This window comes from Acinonyx jubatus, chromosome B3 (genome assembly GCF_027475565.1).
Source record: "Acinonyx jubatus isolate Ajub_Pintada_27869175 chromosome B3, VMU_Ajub_asm_v1.0, whole genome shotgun sequence".
NCBI lineage: Eukaryota > Metazoa > Chordata > Mammalia > Carnivora > Felidae > Acinonyx > Acinonyx jubatus.
This window is the reverse complement of record NC_069386.1, coordinates 45,882,498-45,898,119: the sequence shown is the minus strand read 5'-3', so window position 1 is coordinate 45,898,119 and position 15,622 is coordinate 45,882,498. Positions and strand designations below refer to the sequence as shown.

Sequence of the window (15,622 nt, the reverse complement as noted above, 5' to 3'; positions counted from 1 at the left end):
GACATTCAGCTAAATGGCAAAGCCAAAGTCTGAATCCATGCCATTTTCACACCTCATACCCTTAACCATTATGCTAATTTGCCTCTGTAGGAGGCAAATTCTTTCTATATATAGAAAGGCAAATTCTTTCTATATATAGAAAACCCTAAAGACTCCACCAAAAAAACTACTAGAATTGATAAAATCAATAAAGATGCAGGATATAAAATCAATGTACAGAAATCTGTTACATTTCTATACACTAATAATGAAGCAGCAGAAAGAGAAATTAAGAAAACAATCCCATTTACAATTGCACCAAAAAGAATAAAATATCTAGGAATAAACTTAACCAAAGAGGTAAAGGATCTGTAGCCAGAACCTATAAAACTTTGATGAAAGAAATTGAAGATGATACAAAGAAATGGAAAGACATTCCATGCTCACGGATTAGGAGAACAAATATCGTTAAAATATCTATACTAACCAGGGGTGTCTGGGTGGCTCAGTTGGTTGAGCATCCAACTCTTGATTTCTGCTCAGGCTGTGACCCCAGAGTCATAGGATCAAGCCCTTGCATCAGGCTTTGTCCTGAGTGTGGAGCCTGCTTAAGATTCCCTCTCTCTCTCTCTCTCTCTCTCTCTCTCTCACTCTCTTTCTCTCTCTCTCTCTGTCTCCCTCTCTGTCCCTCTCCCTCACTTGTTCACTCTCTCTCTCTCAAATAATTTTTAAAAATGTCTATACTTAACCAAAGCAATCTACACATTTAATTCAATCCCTATCAAGATACTAACAGCATTTTTTACAGAGCTAGAACAAGCACCTAATATGTGTATGAAACCACAAAAGACCCCGAAGAGCCAAAGCAATCCTGAAAAAGAAAAACAAAACTGGAGGCATCACCATTCTGGACTTCAAGTTATATAACAAAGTCATAGTAATCAAAACACTATGGTACTGGCACAAAAATAGACACATAGATCAATGGAACAGAATAGAAAACCCAGAAATAAACCCACAATTATACGGTCAATTAATCTTCGACAAAGCAGGAAAGAATATCTAGTGGGAAAAAGAATCTCTTCAACAAATGGTGGTGGGAAAACTGGACAGCCACATGCAGAAGAATGATCCTGGACCACTTTCTTACACCATACACAAAAATAAACTCAAAATGGGTGAAAGACCTAAGTGTGAGACCTGAAACCATAAAAATCCTAGAAGAGAGCACAAGCAGTAATGTCTCTGACATCAACTGTAGCAACATTTTTCTAGATAAGTATCCTGAGGCAAGGGAAATAAAAGCAAAAATAAACTACTGGGACTGCATCAAAGTAAAAAGCTTCTGCACAGTGAAGGAAACAATCAAAAAAACTAACAGGCTACCTACAGAATGGTAGAAGATATTTGCAAGAGACATATCTGATAAAGGGTTAAATTTTGGACTCCTTCCAAATCTCTAAAATGCATAAAGCAATGTAGAAATGAAAGATATTGTCTATGTGATATTAAGGTTAAAAAGATTACTAAAAGTAAGAGCTGAAAACCCAAACTTAATAGAATTATAATGTGATTATTATCCAACTCAAAAGACTTCCCTACAGGTGGACCTTAAATGCTGAACCCTCTGCTCAAATAAACTTGGCAAAGGAAAGGAGAGTCTTAGGGATAGAAATTAGATTAAGATCAAAGTTAGAAGTATCTGTTATCTTAAGGAGCTTCCAAAAAAAAATAGATAGATCTCTTAACATAATGCAGGTCTCACCAGTTCAACAAAAAGTAACGATTACATTTACCTCCTTCCCACTCCACCTCAGGCAAACATCTGCTGAATAAAACAGTAGTTTAGAACATTCCTGTTCCATTAAAGATCACACTTACCAAACAAATTTAATCCAATTGCAGGGCATATAAACATGATTCAATTTAAAATAGATGAAGATTTTGTCGTTTCAAAGAGTGGAATCTTTGTTGTTTCTTCCCAAATCTATGGTGATATTCAAATTTGAGAAAATGTGTATGGTGGGTCAGCTGTCACATGTGGTTTGGAATTAACTTTTCCAGAGGTTTTTAAAATTGGTTGGGTTGTTTTTCTCTGGGCCTGGACTATGCTACAGAGATGAGGCCCGGTGCCCATCTGCATCTCTTTCCCCAAGACCTTGACTTGCATTTGGCTGATTCTCAGCATGTGTATGTCTTAATTGAACTGTGACAGGTGGATATGAATAGTCCATGCGTGAAGGTCCCTGTAGCAGTATACCCCACATTGGGCATCAAATGGAAATAACCTCACTGAGTGTGCCGATACCCCCTCTTTCCATTCTGTTTCCCCTCCCTTTGCTTCAGGGCAAGTGCATTCTGGAGCTCCCTGTGGTGCACACTGGAAGGAATAAGCCCGTGAAACAATTTGCATTTGGCCTTCATCCAGGGTCCAGAGTCAAGATTATAGTGAGAAGCTACGGCTGCCTGGAGCATGACACGTTTTAAAAAAAATACCCTAGTGGGTCTTTTATGTTTGGACTTAATAAGTTAAAAATGAAAGATGAAATGAGAATGTATAAAGTCATGTGACTCAAAATGTACAATTTACTCATTAGTCACTTAAGCATCAGGTAGAGCAGTGAATACAGGCCTGATTACAGCGTGATTCTGGTGTTTCTTTGGCCCACTCCTGTTGGGGTATTGCTGGAAATGTATCAAGGAGCAACGGGGAGGATGTTTCTCCTCATTCTGTCTCCAACTTCTTTCTTGGTTGCTGATCTGTATCCCGCCTTGGGTTGCATGTCACTTGCCCCTAGTATCAGAGTTACTTAATTATAGAGAAGTTATGACCTTGGCCTTCACACCCAGGGTCCTCCTCACCTGGATTTCCTTCCATGGCTCTGACTCAGAGGTGTGTGTGTTCAAAGTGCAGGTTCAGGAGCCCAACTTCCCGAAATCTAGTATGTAGTTTAGATTTAATATGTTTGTATAGGCAACCAATGAATTACACTTTGGGAAATACTGCTTTAGCTATGGCTATTTCTAATTGACAACTTTCAGTTTTCTCTACAATGACAAAATGTAAAGTCTCCTCTCCTCCCACATGTCTCCTGAGGAAATTTCTTGCTGTAGCTGCTTTCACCTGGAAAATGCTTTTCCATGTCAATCAGCTTCTATTATAATCAGTGGGAAGAATCGTAGAGGGTATGGGTCTGCATGGCAGCCAGACAAAATTCCACAGGGCTTCAACATAAGAAACTTATTTCACACCATTCTGGAGGCTAGAAAGTCCAAGATGAAGGTGCCAGCTGATTTGGTTCCTGGGAAGAATTCTATTGGCAGCTTGCAGACATCTGCTTTCTTGGTATGTTTTCTCTGGTGTCTCTTATAAGGACACTAATCCTTTTGGGTCAGGTCTCCACACTTATGACCCCATTTAACTTAACTACATCCCTTAAGCACATGGAGAGTTAGAGCTTCAACGTATGAATGGGGAGGAGGTGGGCAATTCAGTTTGTAACAAACAGTAGACCACTTTGAATCTGGGTGGAAGTAGAACTTTCATGTCTTGGAGTTACGTGACAAAGGTTTCTCCTAAAAACAGATATTGTTGAAGGAACCTGAGAGTTGAAGGATAGCCACCAGTTGTAGCGGGGGGGGGGGGGGCAGTAAATTGAGATAACCCTCTGGTCCCACCTTGTTTCTATGCACATGAGTTGTGGGCAGCAAAAGCAGCCTGGACCATGTGACTGCACTCTCAGCTCAGACACTTGGTGAGGGCCATTAAGGACAAGCCGTGCAAAGAGCTGTAGAGAAGCAAAGAGGAATCTGACCATCACTGCCCCCAAGAAAGCTCAACTGGCACCTATTAGGGGTAAGGGGATACATACCAAGTTGCTCTGCTATGTAACTTCATGGTTTCTCAATGCTATGAAGCAATACTTTCTGGAGGGATCAGGGACAGCTTTAGAAGATGAGGCATTTGAGTAGTTTTTTTAAATTTTTCTAATGTTTATTTTTGAGAGAGAGACAGAGCAAGAGTGGGGGAGGGACATAGAGAGAGGGAGACACAGAATCCAAACCAGGCTCCAGGCTCCAAGCTGACAGCACAGAGCCCCACGCGTGGCTCCAACCCACAAACATGAGATCATGACTTGAGCCGAAGTCGCATGCTTAATGGGCTGAGCCACCCAGGTGCCCTAGAAAATGACACATTTGAATAGTTTTGAATAATAAGGTTTGGGTTTTGACAGGCAGAGATTGAGGAGTGGCAGAGAGGAAAGGAAAAAGGAGGGTGGTTTCTAAAGAAGAGGTAAGTTTGAGAGCAGAGGCCGAGGCTGGCTATTAAATGTGTGGGGTCCAGTGCAAAATGAAAACGCGGGACCTCTTATTGAAAAAAAAAACAGGGAAAAAAGAGCCACTGAAGATACCAAAATACAAAACTTCTTCCTTTCTTCCAGTTTCCCAACTTGTCATGGTGGGTTTTTTTTGTTTGCTATTTAGTGTTGTTTTAAGTAAAAAAAAAAAAAAAAGAAAGAAATTACAGTTTTAATTTATTAGCATGGATTTTATGGTTCCTTTTTATATCGTGCAGTGCCAATTTAAAATGCCAATGTAAGAGTATTTTAATCCTCTGCCAGAAGTATCACAATTTCGGAATTTTTATTTCACGGTCTGCACATGCATGTGCATTTCTTCCCCGAAACAATGGAAACACGGCACAAAACTGACTCAGCTGCTTTGATTTCACTCCTTGGCAAGCGCATATTCTACAGACAAAAGTCTGCATTCAGCTCTCCGATGAGTAAGGAGAGACTGGAAGGACCAGGAATTGTGGGCTCCTTTTCCGTCCATGTCCTCCTTCTCCACATGCTAGTACATGGAAAAAACAGGGACAAGAGAAGATATGAGAGGCTTCCTCAATCATCTGTGTTCCTTAGAACACTATTGTCTTCTTTCCATGTTGAAAGCCAACTTCTCATTCAAACAAAAGGCATGGCCATCGGGGCTGCCAGCACACCCTCTTTCTCAGTCATAAAGGTAACACGCTTCTTCTACACTGGCTTTGGGTCTCTGTGAGGTTCCACTCCCCACTCATTGAGAGGCCATCAGAATTTTGTGCTCAAGGGTGCATCACAACGACTCCGTGCAGATGGGTAGGAAATCAACAGCGGAGACACCCACATTTGATATATCTCCTCGGCTCCTGTGCATGTTCCATTGACACACTGGATTTCACTTAATAAACACAACTCAGAGGTAAAATATTTAAGAATTTAAACATGGCAACAGTAGGGGCATTAAAGCAAGTTGAAGTTCCTTCTGAGCATGGGGTCCTGTGTGATTGCATAGGCCACACACCCAGGAAGCTGGCCCTGGAAAAGGCATAGAAATAGAAAGGTTTCTGGCTTAGGGCAAGTTGATGAAGGATGTTTATCTTGAATGTAAAGCATAAGACACAAAAACTTAGAAAAATAATTTGGACCAGATCCAAGAGAGCCTTGAATGCCATAGCCCCAAGTCTGGGCTTCATTTAAATGCAGTGGTGGGGCTGGAGGTTTTGAATAAAAGACTGGCATTGTCTGAAGAGGGCTTTAGGAGGAGGACAGCACCAGTTGATAAAGTACATCAGAGAGGGTAACATAGCTAAGTGGGAAGGAACCGGCTGTGAAGTCATTACAGCAGTGTAAATGAGGTCCAGAATTAGGGCCGTGGTCAGAAGTAAGGAGAGGGGTTCCAGACACAAAGAGTCACACTTTGAAATTCAATTTAGAACAGTCTTTTCTGCACTGCTTGTCTGGTTTTGTTTTCAAACTTAAAAGTTTATTTTAAAAATAAAACTTTCTTTTCCCTTTGGAATTCTGAAGTTTCACATGTCTATGAAAAAATTACTTGGGTTTTAGAAATTTACTTTGGAAGCTTAAGGCTGTCAATCAACTTATAAGCTATGCCCTGAGTACTTGCAACCCTCGATGCCACTCCCCACCCCCCAACCTCCACTTCGCCCCCATAGAGCAGTGCTAGCAATGTCCCAGTGTCTCAGTGTCGGGGGATATGTTAGAAAACCATACCCCATGCAAGTAAGGTTTAAATGTTTCCCATCCTAAATAAATTTCTCTTCTCTATTTTGGACCATACGAAAATGATGTACTAAGAGTAACAGAAAAATCTAAGTGAAAACATCCTTTTTGGGAATTAGAGGATTAAGCTCTACCTTCAACTAGTCTTATCAAACCTTTGGAGGTAAGCGTGTGAAAAGGGATTCCTGGAAGTCCACAGGGGCAAAGTTATGTCCTGGCGAGCTGTGTGTAAAGTAGTTAGATGAAATTTAGCCTGGCTCTGATCGAACTCCCAGTTCTAGATTGGGTCAGGCCACATCTGTGTTTGTTTAATGCGTCAAAAGGCACATTTTACAAAGGAGGAGGTAGGCAGGGTTTTCTAGTTCACACCTTGTTAGGAATATTCCTTGACAATGAATGGGTATAAACACATGTTGTGCGCAGTCATCAAATGCTTTGTTTGCTTTTGTCCTATAGATTCAAAATGTTTGCTGAGGTCCATGAACCAGATACCTTTTTTTTTTTAATTTTTTTTTTAAACGTTTATTTATTTTTGAGACAGGGAGAGACAGAGCATGAACGGGGGAGGGACAGAGAGAGAGGGAGACACAGAATCGGAAGCAGGCTCCAGGCTCTAAGCCATCAGCCCAGAGCCCGACGCGGGGCTCGAACCCACGGACCGCGAGATGGTGACCTGAGCTGAAGTCGGACGCTTAACCGACTGAGCCACCCAGGCGCCCCCGCCAGATATTTTTCAAAATAAAAAGGATTCATTGTTTTCGCAGAAGCACAATTTTGCCGTGGCTCTGAGAAGATGTTTCTAAATACTCCATCCACAACTTCAAGCAAGGGCAACAGGCCTTGCAGGGCTCTAAAACACTTCTCACAGCAAATCCTTACTTTAAAGATACCATAAATGTCTCAGTCACATTTGGTGTTCTGCGGTCCTTGGTTACATCGTGTCATTTCTTTTCTTTTGTGTTCAAGGATGATCCAAGTGGTTCTGAACCATCTGAAGCTTAGATAAGGCATGTTGATGCCTAGGAATGAGGACGATCTAGAGGGAAATTATGTGGCACCTTAAGCAGTCATCTGGCAGTCCTCAGGGCTGGCAATGTGTGACAGTACATTCATCTTGGTGAAACAGTAATTCTCAAGGAGAGACAATTGTGTCTCCAGGGGACATTTGACAACGCCTAGAGGTATCCTGGATTGGGGAGGGGGTGTTACTGGCTTCTTGTGGGTAGAAGCTGGGAATTCTACTAACCATCCCACAAGACGTAAGACAGCCAGGTATCTAGTTCAAAATGTTAATAGTGCACCCTTGTTGAGAAACCCTGGTATAAATTAACTACTGATTAAAGGAAGGGTGCCATTATTCCTGGGGATACCCTGACCCCTGCATCAAAACCTGAAGGATTCCCTGTCTGAAGTGATGGTCCAGCTGGTAAGGTGGAAGCTGGCATCCACAGGAGTGATGAGTCTTCCAGGAATTCCCCTTCCCTCGCAGGGGAGGAATGCATCTTTAACTGACAACATCCATCTCTAAAGCAGACATCTGTTATTCTCACTGTCCAATGCCCATTCCCTTCTCCACCTGGGGAGAGCACCATGCTTTTCCTCTGAGGAACTACCCTTCCCAGAGCCACAGGGTGACTGACCATGGAGCAGAGGCTAGGATGGCAAACACTGAGCCAATTCATTCCCGAAGAAACTGTCTGTATGAAGCAGTACCTAGATTCCCAGAGCAGCTTTTTTTTTTTTTTTTCCTTTCCAAAGTCTGGTAGCTCAATCTTATTTTTTCCTCTCTTTCCACCACACTCTTTTGATGATGCCTGTGTGTGTGTGTTTCAGCTCACAAGAACAGGCTGTAAACAAAGAACCAAAATGCCTCCAGGCCATTGTTCTGAGAGACTGGGTGGTGTCACGGATTAAGATAATACCAGATCTGCAAGCTGCTCCATTTCAGGTGCCTGGGTTCTGGAGATTTATACAGACCAACTGCACAGCTCCAGCCCAGAGGTCCACCCCTGCTGCTGAGCACTTTTGTACACCGGGAAGAGTGGTCAGCACTCCATGCAAGCTTCAGCTGGTCCTGGAGCCCCAGCCCTGTGAGCACAGATATCCTCAGCTCAGAAAAACAAAGCCGGAAAAGTGTGAAAGGAACCGGGAAATACAGTCCGAAATACCTCTGATTTCCTTCTACTTGTTTGCTGGGCAACTCTTTTAACTGAACACATGGTGACACCACCGATGGTGGGGACACTGTCATAAGTTGTGTGTTTGATACTTAGGGATAATTCATAAAGAGTCCCTCAAAACTGAATGAAAATATCATAAAATATTTTCTAATAATTTTGTATTCCATTCTATTTTTTTTAATTTTAACTACAAAAAGAATACTTCTTAGTGTACAAAGTGCAGACGTAGACCCCCTCACTCCTTCCTCTCCTGTCTTATTCATTCCCTAAAAGAATAACCACAGTGAAGAGGTTCGTGTATGATCTGTAGGTCATTCCAGATATCTTTTCCTGCCTACCCGAGCACACATAGTTTGTTGTTTCCCTTGGAAATCATAAAATCAGGATCACACTCTCCATATTCTTCAGCACTTTCTTTTTTCCCCCCACAACATACCTCCTTCTGTGTCAATACATAGACATCTTATTTCATTACTTTTTAAATTTGTATTTTATACACTACATCAGCACATTACTGGTTAATTTCTGAATCACTCATACAAGCTGATTAAACAATAATGGTGATTCTAGGACCACCTCTGGCTAATCTGGGTTTCTCTGCTAAGTGAGGATCTCCTGGCCTGCTGCCCATGATGTATTATTGTCCTTGTTACAAAGAGCAGAAATGTGCCTCGAGTTATTTCCTCCAACCATCAAGCCTTCAGGGCCAGGGGAAGGACCTGAAAGAACTGCTCAGCAGAGAAAGGTAGAAGGTCCTGGAAGCACATTCCTCTACCAAATGAGACCCAACGAAATAGAGCAGCCAATTTCTCCCACACATCCCCTCCCCCAACCTGCAATCAGCAATAATTTTGGAGAAATAAAGCAAATGGATCGCTGCATTCCTACACGTCTATTGCACTTGACTATTCTTTGCAAGAGCTACTCAGGAACAAATGTTTGGAAAGGAAGTTGGCCGGCCACAGTGTCTTTTTTTTTTTTCCTTTTTTTTTTCCCTTTTAACTTATTCTGCTGCAGCTGCAAAATAGAAAAAGAAGAAGACAAGAAGAAAAATCCAACCTTCCTCAACCAAAGAGCTTTCTGGGAAAATTCTTCCAACTCCATTTTTTTTTTTTTTAAACACTTGCATAGTATACATTTGTGTTCACACAGGCTGAATCTTGATAATCTGCTGAGACCTTTTAATTTTTTTTTTTTTTTAGGTTAAGGATTTAGAGATGTATTTTCTCACAAATCCTCTGAGTCAGGATTAACCGTTGAATTCCTTGGCTCCTATGTAGTTTTAAATGAGCTCTAAAGACAGCTTGTTTTCTTAGCGGTTATTCCCAGGTGGGCTAACAGGCAACATTAATATTGACTATGACTAAGTTCTTTCCACAGTCTGCCTCAGTGTTTGTGTTTAGCATATGAAACCTTGGCCTTCCCTTCATTGTCTGTATCATTGCTGGCCTGTGTTCTAACAAAGAGTAGCAAGCATCATATTACAGAGTAATTGATTCTGGTATCTTAGCATGGCACAGGAAAACCCTTGGGTCCTTCCAAATCTGCCCTCCAGCCTCATCTACCTCACTGGGAGAACACCAGACCCACACGAAATCCCTTCCATTGTCCAACATTGGGCCTCCTCATTCTACAATGCCCTGACCTTCTCCCCTGCCACCTGCCAAAGTTCTCCCCATCCTCCCAGGCCCAGATCAAGGGCCACCTTCTTTCTGACATTATTCTTACCCACGTCTCCCTCTTGCCCTCTGTAGGCAGAATTAAGCCTCCACATTAGGTGGCATTTTGTTTATGCTCTTACATGTTGTGTCATGTTAGTTTTCAATAATCCTACCATCATTATAATAAAAACATCCACTTTCAAGTATTCACTAGCTGTCAGAAACTGAGCAGAGGGCTCATATGAGGTCTTTCTCCTTTGATTTTGCTCCATTTTACAGAGGAGGAAGTTAAGATTCTGAGGCATTAGGTTGTCCAGATGCACCCACTAAGTTACAGAGCCAAGCCCCAGCCAGTCTGATTCCAAAGCCTATGGTCTGCAGCCCCTGGGCTGTGTAGCACTTTGACATCTGTCCCCTTCTCTTTGTTGAGGTGCGAATTTCCAGGGAAAGCACTCTGTGTCACCTGCGTCTGCCTTCATTGTTCCAGGTAGAGCAAGCTCTCAACACTGCAGCACTTTCTTTCAAGTGGGGTTTCATCCAGATGTTGGAGGCTGGTGAGCAGACAGGGCCAAGATGCTTGCTGATGGGGCAGGCTGAGCCTCCTGACGGTAGCTGCAGTCCTGGGACAGAATACTGCCAGCCCTGCAGAGATGTGGGGGGGGCGTGCAGCAGAGTGAAGGAGGGCCCACTGCATTCGGTAGAGGCCAGGGAGGGAGAGAGACTGAGTCTGAGGACACACACAGTGGGGAGTGTGAGGTGTGTAAAGGCCACTCCAACCTTTGAACATCTACCATGAACCAGGTTCTTGAGTTTTGCTTTACACCCTTTCCCATTCAATCTCCTGTTCCCATTTTCAGATTGAAAACAGAAACTCAGAGGGGAGGGGGGGGGGGCTAAGAAACTTGTCCCAAGTCACCTGGCCAGTAAATACCCAAGATTCCTATCCAGGCATGAGCCAAAAGGTCACTGGGAGAAAGTATGCCTATTTTCATCTCAGGTCTCACACCATTGTGCTGTCACTTCCCGGGACCATGGTTCTAGGCGTAATGTGCCTTGTGGAAAAGGAACATATCAGCTTTGTACAGAAACATTTACTGCACTGATTAGTAATGGGCAAGGAGGGAATGCATTTCTGTGGCATGGGGAGACGCCGCTGAATTTTGACCTGGCACACTTAGTCAGCATGTGAGCAAAATGGACTACAAAGTGTAGCCAGCTGCCTCTCCCAGACCCTGGGAGTCTGGTGGGATGCTGCAGCAATCCTTGCAAATGGTGACCACAGTGGGGAGTAAAGGAGAACCAGCATCCTTTGAGGTACATCCAATCCACAGAGGCCCTTTGACGGGGCATGGGGAAAAGCCTGGGGGCCAGAAGAAAGGTGATGTCACTCCTCAGCCTCATCTCCCCTGCTCTGAAGGTCTCACCCACGCTTCACCTCTGCAGGGCTCACATACCGTGTGTCTAAACATTTAAAAGTTATAAATCAAACCAACAACCTGTTAAATAAAATGCGTTCTATCCTTCTACTTCGACAAATGTAATGATAGGGAAGGGCCAGGCTGAAATTTACAGTTCCCAGGCTCTTGGAGCTTTCGGCTGAAACAAGGAGGTACCAGGGCATGGGGCCCCTGGACAAAGGCCCATTCACTTTCACTTTCTATCCTGTACCACAGAAGGCCTCAAATGTACACGTGGGCATATTCCAGCCCACACATTCTAATTCTGTCCATACCATGAGGACAGATCTGCCCTGTGGCCATTCGGAGCCTAGGATTTCATCATCTGAGCAGGGAATTCTGGGATGCCAGGTACCTGGAATGAGGCCTAGGTGGGAGTTATGGGCTCCTCACCCTATGTGCAGGGGTGAGGCTGGAGGGGAGCCAGAGCCAGCCCACCTAAAGCAACGGGCTCAGGCAGGGTCTCTCTTACCAGTGTCTACTCTAAAGCAATGAATACTGAGACAAAGAAGTTGCATTTGTGAATAAAAGCTGAGGGCAGAGACCTGGCCCACCTTGATTATGACTGTAGCCCTTGCACCCAGCACAGCACCTAGCAGAGAGTAGGTGCTCCGTAAAGGTGATTGAACTGCAAACACAGAAGCTCAGATTTATTTTAAGTCACTTGTTGTTAGGATCCCAAAGTCACTATACCCTTTGAACACTTCTGGAGTAAAGTGGGATTTGAGTAGCTGCTGATGCTCACTTCCTGGGTCAGGGGGTCGATACTTTCTCTCCACCCTTGGGCAACTCAAAATACCAAAGATAAGTAATTTTATATTAAAATGTCTGCATTTTATCCAAAACCTGTGTTGGAAACATTGAAAACAAGTAGCCTTCTTTAGGAAAGTTAGTTTTAATCACCTTTAAGCAGAAAACTTTAGATTCAAACACTAAAGTTTCCTCTGTTTAATCCTCCCCAGCTGGAAGGGAGATAAAGAGTCATACCTCGATTCACCAGGCCAAATGGCTCTCATCACTTCCTTGTTTCCTTTTAATGCCAGGTCCTCCATTTCACTTGGGGTGGTTATCCTGTGCCCTGATTTCTGGGACTGTAACTGCCTGGTTGTGCACGGGCACAAGCCAAGTGGAGCCCACGCTGGTTCTACTCCAGTTACCACAGCATCCTTCCTCAAGGCATGCATGGAGGCTAAGCTGGTTTTACTGAAGTCCCATGACCCATCCTTCATGCCTACAATTGCATTCCCTTAGATCATTAATTACAAGTTCAACTGGGTTTCAACAAGGTACATGGCCGAAACTACGCATCAGCTTCAATTGGGGGGGGGATGCCATACCAATGAATTTAGTTGTCCACATTTTCTATTCTGTTTTCAGGTGAAACATCTTGGTCTCTTCCATTTCCTGGCCTTTCTTTGCCAAGGCTCATATAAAGAAATTGAAGTTTTGGTGAATGACAGCATGGTAATGCCATCCACAAACTTTGAGAGATAGGGAAGGATGGGTCAAATATTGGTTAAGTGTTAAGTAATGGACACCAGGGAATCCCTTATCTTCTTTTCTTTTTTTTCTTTTCTTTTGAAAGAGAGAGAGAGAGGGCACAAGTGAGCGAGGGGCAGAGAGAGAGAAAGAGAGAGAGAAGCAGGGCTCACCTGAAGTGGGACTCAAGTTCATCTGATGTGGGTCTCGAACTCACCAACCATGAGATCATGATCTGAGCCCAAGTCAGATGCTTAATGACTGAGCCACCCAGGCACCCGGGGAATCCCTTATCTTGATATCAGTCCTATATGTTCAAGAAACTTGAGCCTTGGAGCACTCAATTCTTTTACCACTCCTTCTCTGAAGGATATTGCTGTCAGGGAAGAAGACTTTGAAATGTTAAATAAGGTATTTGTGGTTTTAACAGGTTTTTCTCCTCTGCTGCTTGGTCTTTCCATAGCTGTCTTCACTGCCCCTCCTTCCTCCTACCTAACAGGTTCTGCCAAACCTGTGTCCCCCAAGTGACTGCTGCCCTCTGACCAAACAGAAGTAGCAATGCCACCAAGAGATTATGGATCTCCTAACCCCCAGTTGGTCCCCAGGCTTTTACAGTCCTGTGTCCAAGAACCTCAGAACAACTTCCACAGGTCAGACAATTGTTGATGTCAGTGGCAATTATTAACTCTTTGTTCTGAGGTAATTAATTAAGAACCAAGATAAGGAACATTCTTCATGTTTCTCCTACCTGGCTGAGCTCAAGTTCTTGCCTTCAGGGCTACCCTCCGAGGTTGACGTAGCCATAGTATTTCTTCTTTGTCTAGACAGAGATATTTTATTGATATATATCAATCAATCCCAGGTTTTTGTTTTTTTTTTCAAAACATCATAATCATTTTGACCTAGACATCTGCTATAGCTTCTCACTTTGCTGCAGGCATGGCATTCAAATACTATGTAGGCATTTGGAGGATTTTACCTTGAAACATGCTCTAGATGTCCATAATATTCTTCAAGGAACAAATATTGTCTATTATGCAAGCTTTCTTGTGATTTATTAACAGAGGAACTGAATGCTTGGTTATAGCTGACTCTGACAGCTCAGCGAGGTGCCTGTCACACAGGTCTTCAGTAAGTGTTTGCAGAAGGAGTCAACTATGAAGTTCAACATGTCAAGGGAATAGCTGGCAGAGGTGAGAATCTATTTTCTCACTACGCTCTGGAATCGTAATAAGCAAGGAGATGTAAAGGCAAAATTCTTTGAATGGCATAGGTGCTTTGAATGGGATAGAAAGAAAAGAAAAAACAGAGGTACAAGTAGTTGAGGTGAACTTATATAGACACTGGACTCAGACTTCAAATTCAAGGTGATAGGCTGACTTCAGAGCCCCTTCTCTTCCAAAATCCTTTGGAAGTCACAGGAAAAAAGTAGAGTATAAATAGTGCTGGAAGACAGAAATGAGTGCTACCAGAAACTGAATTTCTGTGCAGTAGTGAAGATGGAATAATGCCAATGGCAGCAGGGGGAAGTCCCAGGGTCCCAAAACAGTTCTAGGAGAATGTCCTATAGAGGTAAGAATTTCTCAAGCCTGGCAGAACACTGAACACAGAGTGAACAGTTACCCAGACCATCACAGAGCTGGTATGATCAGGGACAGAGGGGGCTGCCGGCGACAAGCTCTTCATGCTGTGCCTTCACTCTGATGCCCCCTACACCCCTCTTTACATGGCGCTAGGCTGGGCTAACTGGAGAAAACAGTTTCTCTAAACAAGAACATTTGTGTGTGTGCTCAGTGTGGAGAAAAGCTGTCGTTCCTGGTGTGGACACGGAAGCCAAGAATAAAGCTGAACAGAAAAGCTGAGCCCAGAGTGCCTCAAGAAGTGTGTATCTGTGTAGAGTGTGTGCGTGTGTGTGTGTGTGTGTGTGTGTGTGTGTATGGGGTGCACAGAATGGGCATCCCCTAGAGGAAAAGAAACTTCGGGGATGTTTGTAAGGGATTTTTGGAAAATGCTGTTGTTCAATCTGAAATGTAACTCCCCTCTCTGTTTCCCCACAAAACTTCAGGAAACACTCCGTGTTTTTGAACTGGTATTTAGGTGTTTTCAGAGGAGGAGGGTGATGATATTAGCGTCAAGTAGCAATAAGACAAGAGCAGGACAGATCAAGGAGAACAGAACTTAAAAAGAAGAGAATTGTGACAATCGTATTCAGGATATATGAGAATGTATGGTAGCCAGAAAACAGAGAGGAACCATAAAATTACTCAGAAATTCAAAAGCGTTACCTAAAATAAATTAAGTAAAAAGCCTAACGTGGACATAGTTGAACAAAAATTAATACTTTAAAAGATAAAGTCAAGAATGTCTTCTGGAACACAGAACAAGAACCCCGATGACGACATGACATCAGAACCCCAAGTATTAGAGAGAAAACCCTGAACACTTCAGAGAGAATATAAAATATTTAAAAATTTTTGTAATGTTTTATTTAATTTTGAGACACAGGGAGAGAGTGAGTGAGTGAGGGAGGGGAAGAGAGAGAGAGGGAGACACAGAATCTGAAGCAGGCTGCAGGCTCTGAGCAGTAAGCACAGAGCCCAATGAGGGGCTTGAACTAGTGAACTGTTAGATCATGACCTGTGCCGAAGTCGGACGCTTAACCAACTGAGCCACCCAGGTGCCCCAAGAATATAAAATATTTACAGAAAAATACAGAAGAAAGGGATAAAGAAAAAAAAAAGGAAAAGAAAAAAGAAAAAAGGAAGGAAAGAAAGAAAAAAAAGCAAAACTAAGAAAAAAAATTG

The 15,622-nt window shown here is 43.0% G+C and overlaps 1 long non-coding RNA gene across 1 annotated transcript in view; it reads right to left on the bottom strand.

The window, feature by feature from the left end:
- Positions 1-13,556: 13,556 nt before the first annotated feature.
- The window catches only part of LOC113602030 (uncharacterized), a 48,222-nt gene continuing 46,156 nt past the window's right edge, over positions 13,557-15,622 (bottom strand). Inside the window, exon 5 of the long non-coding RNA XR_008299151.1 lies at positions 13,557-13,638. This is a non-coding gene — a long non-coding RNA (uncharacterized LOC113602030). The remainder of the gene's footprint in view (positions 13,639-15,622) is intronic.